Genomic DNA, 12,306 nt, shown 5'->3' with positions numbered 1-12,306 from the left:
GACACGCTGTTAAACTCCATAAGCTCCGTAAGTTTTCCTACTACAATCTTCAAGTCCCAGTTGGACCTGTTGATCATCATCTGGAACATTCTGTCCTCACATGTCTCAGAAATCAGCCAGTTGGTGCCTGTAGCCACCTCACTTGTGGCAGTGAGGGTCAAGGAGGCCGCAGTTAGATGACCCATACAATCTCTTCCCACCCCCAGAAACGAGACCACAGCTTGGAGTTCATACCACATGTTGCCTCCTGAGCCTGTGAATAGTAGAAAGATTCCAGGGGCGCCTGGGTGGCTCAGTCAATTGAGCGTTTGACTTCAGCTTGGGTCACAATCTCACATTCCATAGGTTTGAGCCCCACATCGGGCTCTGTGCTGACAGCTCAGAGCCTGGAGTCTGCTTCAGATTCTTTGTCTCCCTCTCTCTCCACCCCTCCCCCACTTGCATTCTGTCTCTTTCTCTCTCAAAAATAAATAATGATTTTAAAAAGTGGTAGAAAGATTCCTGTTTGAAGGGAGTTATATGTGGATTACCTATGGTCATTCTCTTCCTAAATCCAGGAGGTGGGCATTAACACCCCTGTTTTGCACAGGGTGATGGAAGCTCAGTAAAGTTAGGTGAAACAGTCTGGTGAGGAGATACATGGGCTGAGTTCATGAACGTGACTTCAAATCTCATTGCTGCTTCTCGGGGTAAGTCTTGGTGCAGGTAACTTAACCCTTTGTAAGAAATAAGAAGACAGCACCATAGCCGAAGGCCTGGGCCCATAATAAGCCCTTTGTGAATGGTAGCTATTGGAACTGGGGGTTATTCTTGCAGTAAGAAACTTGGCCAGAATCTTACAGTTACCAAGAGGCTGAAGTGGAATTTGAGCTCAATCCCTCTGTTTCCAAAATCTGGGCCCTTTCCATTGGGTGACATCCTTCTTAAGAGTGTTGACCATCAACAAGTGCTAGCTATTTAGGTGGACCCTTTACACAGATGATCCCATTCAGCCTCTGAACATTGGGGTAGAAGCCATTCTCCCTGTGTTATGGATGTGGAGGCTGGCATAGAGCCTCCAGCCTGCCCGCCTTCTCTAACTGGCAAAGCCAGAATTTGATCCTTGAACTCTCTGACATCAAACTGTGTGCCTCTGCACATACTGCCTTCCTCTGCAGCCAATGCTCTACTCCGTTCTGGGAGTACTCAGAAGTGAAGTCATCAAGGATTTCCTCATGCACGGGCTGTTCCTGGACAGAGTGGAAGATGACTTGAAGGGAGGGATTCTGGTGGCTTTGCCAGATTGGGATCGGCAGCTCTGTGGAAACACGGCCAGTTTCAGGGGACAGCTTTCTCCTTGGAGTCCCTCTGTTGTCTCGGCACCTCCACCCACTTGTCACTCCTGCTCAGGCACAGTGGAGACCTCCTTGTCCTTCAGAGCCCAGCGTCTGTGCTCAGATCAGTGTCTGATTTCTCCTATCTCCCACCTTTATCCATGCTCATCCGAGAATGAAGAGATACATTATGAGTCTTAACAGGAGAGATTGCTCAACATGGAGCCTGGTGATAAGTGCTGAGTAGCGCAAGGGAGGGGAGAAGCGGAACCTTCCCCACAGGGAAGCATCACTGAATGCGGTTTGACATGCCAGTACAAATCCAGCCTTCAGTTACTCCACATGGGGGACCTGCTTGTCCCTTTGAGGAGCCACCTGCTGCTAGTGATGCTTCTGCTTTGCTGAGAAGTGAGCCCTGCTCCCTCTGCTGATTTAGTGCGGTGACATCCAGATGCCCAGCCCAGGAGGCCCAGAAGAGCCTGGGTCTGGCCAAGGCTCAGCTCCTGCCAGAGCCACCGACATGGGGGCTCCGTGCCGCCTGAGGGCTTGGAAATGAGAAATGCCTCCCTGGGTCAAAAGAAGCGCTTTTGACATCTCAGCTTTCATCTCCCTGCGCTCCTTCAACCAGAAGTGACAGGGAGGAATAAAATGCAATTTATTCACCAGCCCAGGAGGCTCATTTCCAAGCACAATGGCCATGCCAGGCAGTGGGCCTTCCTCAGAAGAGATGAAAGAGGAGAAAGGAAAACCAAAGAAAAAGAGAGAAGTGTCTGAAGAGAATCAGGCCATTAGAAGAGGGCTTTACAGGATGACCTGCTGGGCCACAGAGGAAGCCGGGGGCTCTGTTTGGTGCCCAGGACACCTCTGCCCCAGGCCTGTCTGGAAGATGAAAGTGGCACCGTTGGGGAGAATGGCTCTCGTGTGATGTTAGAAACAAGGCAACGGGTGAGAAATAAGGCCATGGATAGGAATAAGGTCACTGATTAGGAATAAGGCTGTGGGTGCCAGGCCTGGAAAGAATCAGGGCAGCCCCAGGGCAGGGCCTCACCCCATCTGAAGCAGTGAGGGAGCTGCGGGCACAGGGATATGGGCAGCTTTCCAGCCAATTCTTTTTTTTTTTTTTTTATGTTTTATTTATTTCTAGGAGAGAGAGAGAGAGACAGCGTGAGCAGGGGAGGGTCAGAGAGAGAGGGAGTCACAGACTGAAACAGGCTCCAGGCTCCAAGCTGGCAGTCAGCACACAGCCCAACGCGGGGCTTGAACCCACGAACCGCGAGATCATGACCCAAGCGAAAGTCGGACGCTTAACCGACTAAGCCACCCAGGCGCCCCAGCTTTCCAGCCGATTCTTATGAGGTGAGGGGTTTCTTCTCCAGCCACTCTCAAGGCTGCAGAGAGCAGCCGCTTCCCTTCTCTGAGCATCTCCTCCTTTGCAAAACAGAGAAAAGAATACTTACTTTATCCTGTTGGTTAAGGAAATAATGTGTAGAAAATATCAAAGTGGTACCTGGCATTCAGAGGGCATTCAAGACCTGTTTTAGCCGATCCCTCTTCCTAGAATGCCCCCCCCACCCCCTCGTTCTCATTCTCTGGGCAAACTTGGAATTCATCCTTCCCGTCTCTGTTTTGGCTTCTCTATGAAGGCTTCCCTAATTCTTCCAGACACTCAGGCATGACTTCATTCATGTTATCGTCATGTCTCGTAGGGCGTCTGTCACACTAGAGAGGTGGACACTAACTACACTCACGTCTTGGCTAAGCACCGAGTGTTAACATCAATATGGGGCCAAAGCCAAATATCACCATCACAGAGTGACCTTCTAGAATTCAGGAATAAATCTGAAATATTATGCCAAATGATTATTATTACAATTGATTAAAAATGTTAGTGGTTAACTTTCAGAAGCTTGGTGTTACAGTTCAGAACGATCAGTCGCATGGTCCAGGGGCAGGTCCTAAACTCTGACGGATGGATGCTCATTTCCCACAGAGATCAGGAGACTGGGATATTTGGGGTGCGCTTCGGGTTTTTTTCTTTCATACACATTTTATTATGCCTTGACATAAGATGGTTTATCGTGAGTGTTGTTGCACAAGATTTTTGAGGCTTTTCTCTCACAGAATCCTGAGACAGACATATTACTCTTAATTCTAACTCAAATATGAAGAATGTCAAATAGGAAAGACTCATGATCTAAATGGCATTTACAAACAAAGCAGTAAATACAGATCCTAATGGTTATTTTGTTTAGTGTTCTGCATGCTAATATACCCAACAATTCTGCAGAAGATAAGAATTACCTTATGTCTACCTTCAGCTTGTATTACTATTTTAAATTTTTATAAATTTTTCTGTGTTTAAAAGGGATAAAAATAATTCTTCCCAAAGTTATCTAGCCAACACATTCTAGTTCCTTTTCATTTAACCCTTTGAAGGCCCTGAATACTATTTTTTTTACACACAAAAATTAACAGCTTTCATAATGATCATGAATTATTATGCCGTTTCAATCTTTCAGTAATGAATATAGATTTATTCCTGAACTGATATTGATAGAGTTTCAGTATATCAAACACAGGAGTTTTTTTTCCACTTTGATTCTCTTATGTTTGATTACTTCTGTACCCATATTCCAAAGACAATGTTTAAATAAAAACAGCCCCTAATAGAGTACTCTATATTATTGATATCACAGTGGTGATTTGATATGTTAGTAATCTATGGGATTAGTTACACGGAAGTCTAAGGATGCCAGAAATGAGTGGATGTTGAACTCCCAGGCTTCCAGAGGCCTCTGCCTACATCAGGCCCGCAGAGCAGACTAAGGCCAGGGCCCAACCTTTTACCTGGTGCTGCCAAGGGGCAGCATTGCAACTCCCCTCCCCCACCCCCCGGCCTTGTCTCTGGGGAGGGGGTATTCAGGGACACAGTGCTCTTCCGTTCTCCTCATGGTCTCCTTCCTGGACCAAAGTTTCTTGCAAATGCTCGCGTACAATCGTTGGCCACTCCTCCCCCCACCAGGCTGCAGTGACATTTAAGATGACATTATTAATAATGTCAGAGGTCTTCTGTGCTCCCTGATTGCCTGCTTTTCTACTCTGCTGCCTCCCCCACTACCTGGGACATACCCTGAATGACAGGAGAGCTCACTTTTTATTGTGTGCCTGTATGCTCTGGTCTCCCTGCAGCAGCACCACCACCACCTCCGCACGCCTTTGGTTAGCCAGTCAGCATCACTGCTGTCTCCAGGGACACACAATAACGGGCTGGGAGAACGTCAAAACCAAGTACGCCGGCACACACTGCAGGTCATTGGCTGAGGGTGTTGGCGAGGTACTGACCGGCCAAGACACACAGAAAGGTCTTGAGAAGTTTTCATTGCTTGAGAGCCTATGAGAACTCTTTCAGAATATAAAGGATCTATATATCTAACAGCTGAGTACTGGAGTGCTGCTACTAACACACACACACACACACACTTACCTCTAAGGGAGCATTAAACAAGCAATGCGTGTCTGGTAATTATCTGTTTGCATATGTCTTTGTCTCCAACAGCCTGGAAACTTTTTAAGTTAAAGGGCCAAGCCTCTCTCTTTCTATGCCCAGCTTTTAGAGTAGAAGCACTTTATCACAGCAGCTTCTGAGATGAATGCGTGAATGCTCAAGTGAAGGAATTGTCCAAGGGAACCCCATTTCCCCCTCTCCGGCCCCCTAGGCACCACCTGCTCCCAGTTCTGCCCTGGAGATCCAGCTGCCCGGTCAGTGGAGCAGGGGCCCCAAGGAACGCAGGGACCCGGGTGGAAAGAGCAAGCGGGACGCAGGAGGAAGGCAATGGGATGCTGACCTTCTCTCACCCAACTCAGGAGGGAGGGAAGATGGCGGCAGCCTGTTGCTGGCTGTTTCTGGCTTCATTTCAAATAGCTCAGCCCCAGTCTAGGACCCCCCTCAGCCCCTACATCTCCTCGCCAGTGGTTCATACTGAGCACTGGACTGGGCTGGGCTCTGAGTCCCTGGGGACCACGCAAGGGGCAGGGACCGCCATGAGCATTGCAGGTGCGACAGGCCAGGAGGTGTGGCCTCCTCTCGGTGGCTTGTAGTGATTGGACACTGAGGTGTGAGCCACACTCTCCTCTGACCTCCGCCCCTGTGGCTGCTCTGTTCTCTATCTCTCACCACACTCTCCTGGACTCTTCTATATTTAACTTTCTAAGGCTCATTAACTACAAAACCCCTAACTTTACCAGCAGACCAATTCAGAGGAGTGAGTTTTCGGCTATAGTTATTCTTCCTTTTGAGTATTAATTTCCTTTAACACTTGCCCTATTAATCACTTTAACAATGAAATTAAGACTATTATTTTAATGAGGTAATGGGTGGTAAAGAGCGGGAGATACACATTTATTACACAGGAGGCCAGAAGGTCTTGATAAAAGTCTGCCTTGTCAATAATATATTAGGTGGGGATGTGCTTCAGGAGGATCAGGGCGGGGACTGCTTTGTCTCACTCCTTTACAGGCGCCTGTTTCTGTCAGTGTTGCTGCTTTTATGCTTTCAGGACCATAAAGTGGGTTCCAGTCATGGAGAGTGATGGGCTGGCATTTTCCTCTGGAATTCTGGCAGCAGCTCCAGGGGCCACTGTGTGGGGATGCCAGTTCCAGGCCTTTCCCTCTGGAAAATTGCCTTCCTTCCCCACTACCTCATTGTCTCCACTTCCAACCCTTCTTCCGTTTCTCCAGCGTCCGCCTTCCCTGTCTGCCTGCCCCTTCTCCTCTCCTCGCCTCACCTTGCCTCTCCTCCCATCCTCATCCCCATTAGCCGGGGAGGACCTCAGTAGGAGTTTGCCATTGCATAACTCACCTTGTTTTGTTTTTAATTGATGCCGAGATGCTTCTTTAAAGTCTCTAACATCTCACCCTCGTCCTTGTTTATTCTCTTCCTGCCGACAAGGGAGGTATTGTTCCCACAGATTCACGGGGTCACTAGGCGCGGGGAGGGGGTGGAGGCATGCTAGGTCATGGCTAGCAGAACCAGGAATCCTGGCCTTCGTTGCCTCCTGCCTCAGTCGTGAGTGACAGAAGCTAGGAGTGTCTCTCCCTTCCTTGCCTCACCCAGCCCGCCAGTAGTCAGCCCTCTTGTTGGCTGGGATTCATGCCAAAATTCTTGTGAAGAGGAGAGACCCATTCCTTTGGGTTAAAAGCAGAAAGAGGAGGTGCACCTGGATGGCTCAGACGGTTAAGCATCTGGCTCTTGATTTCAGCTCAGGTCATGATCTCATGGTTCGTGAGTTTGAGCCCCATGTTGAGCTCTGTGCTGGCAGTGCAGAGCCTTCTTGGAATTCTCTCTCTCCCTCTCTCTTTGCCCCTCCCCAACTTACATGTGTGTGCTCGCTTGCGCTCTCTCTCTCTCTCAAAATAAATAATTAAAGTTAAAAAAAAAAAGCCAAAGCCGATCCAACCATTCCACTCCAGGGCTTATCCTCAAAAGAACTGAAAGCAGGGAACCAAACAGATATTTGCACACTCATGTTGATGACAACACTGTTCACAACTGCCAGAAGGTGAGAACCATGCAAGTGTCCCATCAGCACGGGTAAACAAAGTGCGGTATATGCATTCAACAGAATGTTATTCAGCCATAAAAAGGAATGAAAATTCTGATACATGCTATGACATGGGTAAGCCTTGATGACATGATGCTAAATGAAATAATTCAGACACAAAAAGACACATATTGTATGATTCCACGTATATGAGGTACCTAGAATCGGCAAATACAGAGACAACAAGTAGAATAGAGGCTCCTGGAAAGAGGGGAGAATGGGAGTCACAGCGTCATGGGTGCAGAGTTTCTATTTGGATGATGAAAAAGTGGAAATGGGTGGTGGCACAACACTACGAATGGACTTAGTGCCACCGAATTAAATGTACACTTAAAAATTGTTAGAAGTAAAATCTTATGTTGTTTGTTTTGCTACAATTACAAAGTGGAAGAAAAAGCAGAAAAGGAAAGGAAATTAAAACATTTTTTAAAAAGTAGTTCCTAGGTAGTTTTTAACCTTTTTGATTGTGGAGTATACCTCATATTCAGGAAAGTAAACGAAAGGGGTGCTTGCATCTTGGTGATTTATCACAAAGCAAACTTTGCTGTAACCGCTTTGCAGGTCAAGAAATAGAACGTGCCCAGCCCCCTAGAAGCCCTGAATCCCGCCCCCTCCGTAACTTTTCCTGCAACCCCCACTTCTGGAAGATAACCACTGTATTTATTGCCCTTTGTGGTAATCATTCCTTTGTTTTGTTTTAGGATTTTACGGTCTACACACCCAACTGTAAGTATTACAGTTTATTTTTGCTTATTGTTTTTAACTTTATAGGAACAAAATCACGAGTGCTTTTGTGTTGTAGTGTCTTAAACGTTCAGCATTTATGCATTTGTGTAAACCTGCCGTTTATTGTTGCTCTACGACATTGCATCGTGTGGATGTTCTGCAGCGTGTGTATCTGTGGTGCTGCTGATGGGTATGAGGTTGGTCTCCACATCCGGGCTGTTGTGCCCTGGGGACATGACTGCTCCTAAATGAGGAAGAGTGTAGAACTAGGTGGGGAGTGAGTAGGACATAGGCTGCTTGAATTTAGGAGAGGATGCCAGACTGCTTCCCAAAGTGGTTATGCCAACGTACGCATCCACCGATAATGAATGAGAGAGACCTATTTTTAGGGTGCTTGCTTGTGGCCCAGGAGCTATGGGGGGAAAGAAAGGAAAATGCCCATAAAGGGAATCAGTACTAAGATAGACACTGTCAGTGTTTACCCGGATGCCCGGAGCCTTCCTACTGTTTACATGCACCCCGCCCCCAGCTTCTGTGAGTTTTGCTTTATTTTTGCCCTCCCTGACTCTCCCCGAGGCTGGCCTGCGGCTGCACCCCCATAGGTGTGGACGGCTGACCGTCCCTGGTGGGTTAGGACCCCCCACACACACACCATCTCCTCCTCCTTAGTCATTGGCTGGGGGTACTTATTCTCCGCTCTCTGATCTCTGGTTCTGACAGACTTTGAGGCATCATTTACACCCCAGAGATGCTCTACAGGACCAGGCTAAAGTCACTGTCCAGGGACTCTGCCTGAAACCACACGGTTGGTGGCTTTTCTGGCTTCTGTCTCCTGCTTCCCTCACTTCACTTTCTCCTGAGAGCCTTTCCTTAATAAGTCACTTGAAAAATAACCTTTGTCTCAGGACCTGCCTCTGAGGAGCCCAGCCTAGAAAGGCGCCCAGACCGATGAAAACCCGAGTGTGTTATCTCAGACAAAACTTCCCTTTGGGGAGCTTCTCTTTCCTCCTCTCTATGACAAAAGAGTTGAGTTACTAATTCCAAAGATCCAGAATTTCACTGTGGTATAAAATTAGGATGACGGTGCCACCCCAGCCCAAACATGACCAAGAGTAAGTCCAACCAAGATCCTCACTTCTCAGAAAGACCTCTCAACCCCCCTCCCCTCCATGCCCGCATACTCGTGGAGGCCCCCAGACCCGGGGGCGCACAGGAGCACATGCATGAGAAGGAGAGGTGTTAGGCAAATCTGTATTGTAAGGAAACAATGGAAGCAGACTCAGGGAAGCTGACAGGAAAAAAGGAGAGTTTAAGGTGCTGGTATGGCAGATGTGAGCTATTATGCCATAAAGCCAGTCTGTGATGCTGACTCCAGCTGTTGTGGGGACATTGAGCACTTCTGGATCCTTTGCCCTGGATCGAATGCCATTTGCATGGCAACTACATGGAGAAACTCTTTCACACAGCCAGCATCTCATCCCCACAAAACCTCCAACATGGTGTGTCTGTGCCTCTCATACTCATGAGAAAACCAAGATCAGAAAGGTTAAGAGACTTATCTAAGGTCCCAAAGCCAGTACGTGGAAGAATTGAGTCTGAAATTTAAGCCTCATGATTCTAGGTCCCAGAGAAAAAGAGGAGGCAGGAAGAGGTACTCACCAGAGCAAAAGTTAACATTTATTGAGCGTTTACAAAATGATGGGCCCTGTGCCCGTATGACCTCACCGAGGCCCCGTAAGATGGGAGCTGTTATCATAGCTGCTTTAGAAACACTGGGCATGGAAAGGCTTAGTCATTTGACGACAGCCACACGGCTGGCGAGTGGGTGAAGAGTGATTCAAACCGAGCTAACTAAGCATGCCCACTGTAAACCGGGACCAGAGAGATTTACAGGGCTTGCCTGGGGCCCACAACACAAGATTTGGGAGAGTCAAGGGTTTGGGGCAGAATCAAATGCATACCATGGAGTAAATTTCAGTGGCTTTGCAGACAGACAGCAATTTCAACCCAAAGCCAAGATGCTTATGTCAGACTCAGAAAATACTTCTTCCCCTCCCTCGACACACACACAAGTGTGGCGTCCTGGGAACCTGAGAGAAATACTCCTCTGCCTGAGCCAGAAAAATGTGAGCTAGTGGGTGAGTGAAGAGTGGATGTGGTCTCCCCTGGGAGTGGGGGAGGGTATAAAAGTCCCCTCTGTCCGTTGGGCCTTCTTGGGTGCCACCCTGGTGAGGGGATCAGAGCAGAGGCTCCCCACTTGGCCTTTGGGGTGGGACCACAGTTTCTTCTATGGTGTTTGGCCAGAATAGAGTCATTATTGTCTAAAAATTTTCTGCCTTGCTAGACTATTCTTTCCCTGGTCTGTTGGATTGAGGGAGCAGGTCTTTATTGGGGCTATTTTGCCGGTAATCATTGGCATTGCCAGCTTGCTAATGTCTTCAGATCCAAGCCTGGAATGGATGGGGCAAAGGAAAGCCTTGAGACCTGGCTTCCGTATAGTTCCGCAGGTCTCAAGGCCCCTATCTAGACTGCCTTCTTCTCTCTGCCTTTCGTGCCTTCTCAGGTTTGTTTTATATACATGGTGCAATTTTTGGTTGTCTTCGATGGACGGAATAGGGAAGGTATGTGCACTCCATCTTCCCAGAAGCAGAAGGCACTACTGTCTTCTAAGACCACTGGTATTCATCCCCACTTACGGAGCTAACCCACACACAAGCCCCGCTCTGGCTTTTTCCTCCTCCTCAGCTGGTCTCACGAGATTCCTCCTTAGGGCCACAGGCACGAGCTGAGGAAGGAGCTCTGGTGCGAGTAGAGGGTGCATGGGGGTCCAGGCCACTGTTTAAGAAGCTTCCTCATGCCCCCTGGCCCTGCTTGTCCTCAGGCTCCATGCACCACTTCCGGCTTACAGTGCATTGGTGCTGGGCCTGCTGGAACCTGTAATAGACAAGCTCACCAAGGTGAGTTCCAGCCACGTCATCCCCTGATGCATCTCATGGTCGGGGACTCCATTTCTGAAGACCTGGTAGCACACACCTCAAGGTGTTTTCTAAAGGCATGTGCTGCAGAGGGCAGGGTCTTGCTTCAGAAGCCCAGGGGCCCGAGTTGTGATTCTCCCACTGAGACTGGCCAGGAGCCCCATGTGGCATTGTTTCCTATGCTGATGCCTCCAGCAGGCTTGCCTGACTGTGGTCTAAATGGTCAGGCTGCTCGCCCTGCAGCCCAGACCTGTCGCAGAGCCTGTTTCCTGCTTTGGGCCTCACTTGAAGCTGGGAGCCTTTTGTGTCACATGCTCTGTGGGCCAGAGCAGTGCCCCGAGGTTTGGAATATGCTGCTCCCAGAGCCCAGAGATACTCACCAGGTCTTTTGCTTCCTTTATTACCGCAGAGTTTTAAGATTCGATCGCTTGTCTTCCACTTCGAAGGAGCTAAAACGTTATGGATTTGGCAGGTCCTCCCAGGGTTTCTCTTTCGGCCTCCAGGGCCCATGTGCTGTGACCTCCAGGGACTCTTCAGGAAGGGCATGACCTTAGCCAGAGCAGTTCTCTGCTGCTGAGCAGACCCTAAAGTCACTGATAGCCGGGAGCTGACTGCTGGCCATGCCTGCCCCATGTGGGCCCTAGTTCTGTCTTAAAGGGGAACTGCAGGTGGCCAAGTGCTGTGTCTATCACCCATGTGTGACTCACCGGTCCTCAGGACAGTAATCCTTCACGGTGGCATGTTTCCACTTAACTGGTAAGAAAATGGAGGCTTCAAGTTAATAAGCAGTACAGTCAGGCACTACAGAAACCGCCCAGGACAATCTGCCTCCCATATATGTTGGCTAAATGGTGGCTCATTATTATTATCATTTGCTAAATAACTAGATGGCACGATATGCTGATGTGACTGGCTATTCGAGCAGGGAGCCCTGGCTTTGCTCTCAGACAAGGTGCTGTGGATCATGGGTAATGGTGAGGTGCTAGCCTGGGGCTGGGAGGCTTGCTGGTAGCGGTGGCAGAGGAGAGAGTTCTCTGGGGTCTCTCCCCAAAGCGAAAGCATGGCCTCTCTGTGTCCTTTGCTCAGGTCTGTATGTTCATTATCTTTGGAAGAATGAGGTAAGGATCTCATAGCCTTGGCGGTGGCAGCCCAGACTTTCAACCTCAGGACCCACCGGGGCTCCTCGCCTGGTGCGGCGCTCTGCCAGGGCCCTTTCTGAAAGCGAGCCTTCTCTGGATGGGGGAAGGTCCCGGCGCACACTCGCTCTGCCTTTACGAGCGCCAGGCAGGGATCCAGCACCCAGCAAGCCTCCAGACAGGGTGCGTTTGTCTCCCGTGGTGGGAGCCCAGCCATCTCTCCGCTCCTCCCACACACCCACTCCTACTTCCCCTGGCCCCCTGCCCACCCATGCCCACTCCTCCTCTGTCTCGCACCCAGACGCAATTCAGAGGCATAGGCTTTTTTTTTCCCCCCATGAAGGAAACAGCCCCCTCTGTCTGCCGCCTCCAGGGTCGATAAGAGAGGGGATGCTCAGCCAGGCCTGGAGTCAGCCAAGGAGATGAGATGCATCTCTCTAAGAGCCATCATGACGTAGCAGGCTAAGCCTGCCCGGACCTCCTCCCCATCAGGAGGGGTGAGAGGCGGGTGGCTCGTCTGGCAAGGACCGCCTTGCTGTCTGGGCCCTGACCTGAC

This window comes from Crocuta crocuta, unplaced genomic scaffold (assembly GCF_008692635.1).
Source record: "Crocuta crocuta isolate KB4526 unplaced genomic scaffold, BGI_CrCroc_1.0 scaffold374, whole genome shotgun sequence".
Lineage (NCBI taxonomy): Eukaryota > Metazoa > Chordata > Mammalia > Carnivora > Hyaenidae > Crocuta > Crocuta crocuta.
Note: the sequence above shows the minus strand (reverse complement) of the source record.